Raw genomic sequence first — 3,292 nt, 5'->3', positions numbered from 1 at the left:
ACGTGGGTGATTTGTATCTTCATAAATTAGAATTATGTTAGAATATTTTCCCAAGATAAAACACTTGGTATTTTTTCTGTCTTACAGTTGCAATATCACTTGTTCCCTTGTCTGAATGGCATCTTCTGTAACAGTGAGATTTTTTTGTTGTTGTTTTTAAAGATTTTATTTGAGAGCGAGCACAAGCAAGGGGGTGGGGAAGAGGGATAAGCAGACCCCCTGCTGAGTGCAGACCCTGAGATCATAACCTGAGCTGAAGTCAGATGCTCAAATGACTGAGCCACCCAGGGGCCCCTGTTTTGTTTTCCTTTTTTTTTTTTTTAATTAAGGATTTTATTTATTTATTTGACAGAGATCACAAACAGGCAGAGAGACAGGCAGGACGGGGGGAGCAGGCTCCCCATTAAGCAGAGAGCCCAATGCAGGGCTCCATCCCAGGACCTTGGGATCATGACCTGAGCTGAAGGCAGAGGCTTTAACCCACTGAGCCACCCAGGCGCCCCCCTGTTTTGTTTTCTTAAATTTTGGGTCAGAGGCCACTTAGATGAAAGGAACAGCTTTCCCTTCTGAAAAATAAAGATGAGATGATATACCCATAATTTTATATATAATTTCATGCAGTCTCTAAAATAGGCCATGGCCAGACTTCCCAAACTATCTTGTGTCTTCTGATGGAGAAGAAATGAAAAATATATATACGTACCATAGCAAGAAATGGTTACTGTTGTAAAACGGTGGTCCATAGAGTAGAGTTGGGCCTTTGGGTGGGAGGGACCTGACAAGTCCAAGTCTCTGGGCTTTATTCATCAGGGTGACTTCCCACTCTCCACTGACAGTACCAAGACCTCCAAACCTGAGGTGTGCTGTGAGGAGAAACCTGAAAAGTATAGGGAGGCATTGCCTTGACCAAGTGTGTATTATGTACTTTATTTCCTCGTTGAGTATTAAAACTAAGTGGAAGTCAGTTGGATCCAATGATTCCTTGTTAGTCCTAAGCCCAGTTCAACCCTCTGAGCCTCGCCTACCTCATTTGGCCTACTCTTAAGGGTGTGTCATGTTGATGTGATTTAATATGAGAGTGAGTGGAGACAATGGTTAAGAATGAAACCTGAAATTGCTTATAAGAATTCTTGGTATCTGATGGCCTGAACATTTTTAGGAAATTACAGTGGAAGTTTGAACTGTGGTTTAGGATTTTGGCTCATGGCTACCTACTATCCAAAGGTTTGAGTGCTTCCATAAACCCACCATGATAAGTGAAGAATGGGCTTTTAAGGGTTCATGTTTGAAGTTAATGATATTTAGTTAAAGAGGATTCTTGTGAGTATTCAGGATAATTCTCTTAGGTCTCTGCCATCCATGCTTAGACTGTACCTGCAATTGTACTGATATAAGGAAGCGTAGATTATATAGAAGTAAATTCTAGGAGGATGGGGGATGTATAAGACACAAGTAGTCTAGCCAAATAAGAACAAGAGTCTCTGAAAGATTATCTTATATGCAAATTATGAATTTGTATCCATTCCTGGATATTTCAGTAGGACTAAAAACAAGTAGTGTATTGTCATGAAGAATCCCTTATGTGTGAGTTGCTGGTTTACTCACTAACTATCCTTGGCATTTGGGATCCCTGCTCCTATTGCTGCTGATTAAGAAATCCATTTCATGCTTGCTTCAAAAGCACATATACTAAAATTGAAATGATACAGAGATTAGCATGGCCTCTGCACAAGGATGACATGCAAATTGATAAAATGCTCCATATTTTTAAAACCACTCATTTCACCACCATTGTTATTGAGAGTGTGCTCTTGTAACTGGAATTTCGCCTCTTATTTTATCTTTAAGCAGAGGAAATAATTGAGAGATTGATGGGCTTTAAAAGAGCAGATATATGAAAATATTCTTAACTTTAACCCATGGACATTTTTCTTACCCAAAACAGCTGAGTTAACAACCGACAATAACCAAAATGGAAGAGGACTTTAATTTCACTGGAACTTAATGACAACTACTAACATATAGAAATGGATATGAGAAATTTTTTGATAGTATAACATTAATTCTAGGTTTTCTATTTTTTTTTTGAATTTTATGTTTTGTTTTTATTTCAATCTTTGCTACCAAGGACTCCATGAAATTGTGCCATTCTGGCCCAATTAGATCCAAGAGAAATGGCAACAGTTATCTCAACTTGAAAGTCATCTTTTCTCTAAAATGGCTCAAGCAGAGCTCTTGCTTTTCGGCTTTAGCAAGTCAGGCATGGTACCAGGAAGGGACATGGAATGATCTCAGCAAACAGAGGAAAGCAGTGGTTTAAGTAGCACTTCAAGTAGTAGAATAGCTCAACTGGTCCTCCCTCATTCCTAGGTAAAAAACAAAAGCTTTTGAGACCCCAGACTCTTAATTCTGTCTTGAAGGACCCCACCCTCCTGACCTCATCAAAACCCAGTTACCTTCCAAAGGACCCATCTCCAAATATCATCACATTGGGGGGTTAGAGTTTCAACATGAATTTCACGGGACACATTCAGTCATGGCAGGATTGTTGTCCCTGATATGGATGACCACAGGTCTAGGTAAAAATAATTTAATAGAGAATGAAATATTGAGGGACATCCTATAGTGTAAGGAGCTGAAAAGTGAGCTATACTAAGTCTGGAAGAATTGCCTTCCAAATATCAGATAGTTGAAGTCCTAACTGTTACAACTCTGTCATATTCTAAGAGTCGTTTGTTCCCCTAGTGCCAGTGGTTCCCCAACACAGGGGTTAGTAAATTATGACCTGTGGCCAAATATGACATACTGCCTACCTTTGTAAATATAGTTTTATTTAAGCAGAGTCACGCTCATGTGTTTGCTTATTGCCTATGGCTGCCTTTGTGCTATAGCAGCAGAGTTGAGTAAAGCAGCTAATACCATGTGGCCCACAAAGCCAAGAATATTATCCAGCCTTTTACAGGAAGATTTGCCCACTACATCTTTAAAGCATCCATAAACTTGATTTACAGACTGTGATCACTGAAATGACAAACAGAATAATGTACCTGTGGGTGATTATTGTAGGGTGGGGCTGAAACGTTTACCAACTCTTCAACATATATGTAATCTGATAATAATACATACACTTTCTGTAAACATTGAGGGGGAACCCTTAGTAAAGGATTCACTTACTTGAAGGAACAGACTGATGTGTCCATAAAATGACAACTAGTGTGCAAATTGACCCAGGGTTCAGAGTTCTTTAGATTAGTGCCATAAAAGTAACTGTTACAAAATCATCTAGTTAGAA

At 39.2% G+C, this 3,292-nt stretch overlaps 1 non-coding gene across 1 annotated transcript; it reads left to right on the top strand.

Annotated features, from left to right (window-relative positions):
* Positions 1-1,665: 1,665 nt before the first annotated feature.
* Positions 1,666-1,769, top strand: LOC116574614. The gene has a single exon (XR_004279394.1). It is a non-coding gene; the product is annotated as a U6 spliceosomal RNA (small nuclear RNA).
* Positions 1,770-3,292: the final 1,523 nt, after the last annotated feature.

The sequence above is a fragment of the Mustela erminea genome, chromosome 15, assembly GCF_009829155.1.
Source record: "Mustela erminea isolate mMusErm1 chromosome 15, mMusErm1.Pri, whole genome shotgun sequence".
Classification (NCBI taxonomy): domain Eukaryota; kingdom Metazoa; phylum Chordata; class Mammalia; order Carnivora; family Mustelidae; genus Mustela; species Mustela erminea.
Note: the sequence above shows the minus strand (reverse complement) of the source record. Positions and strands in the feature narration are given on the sequence as shown.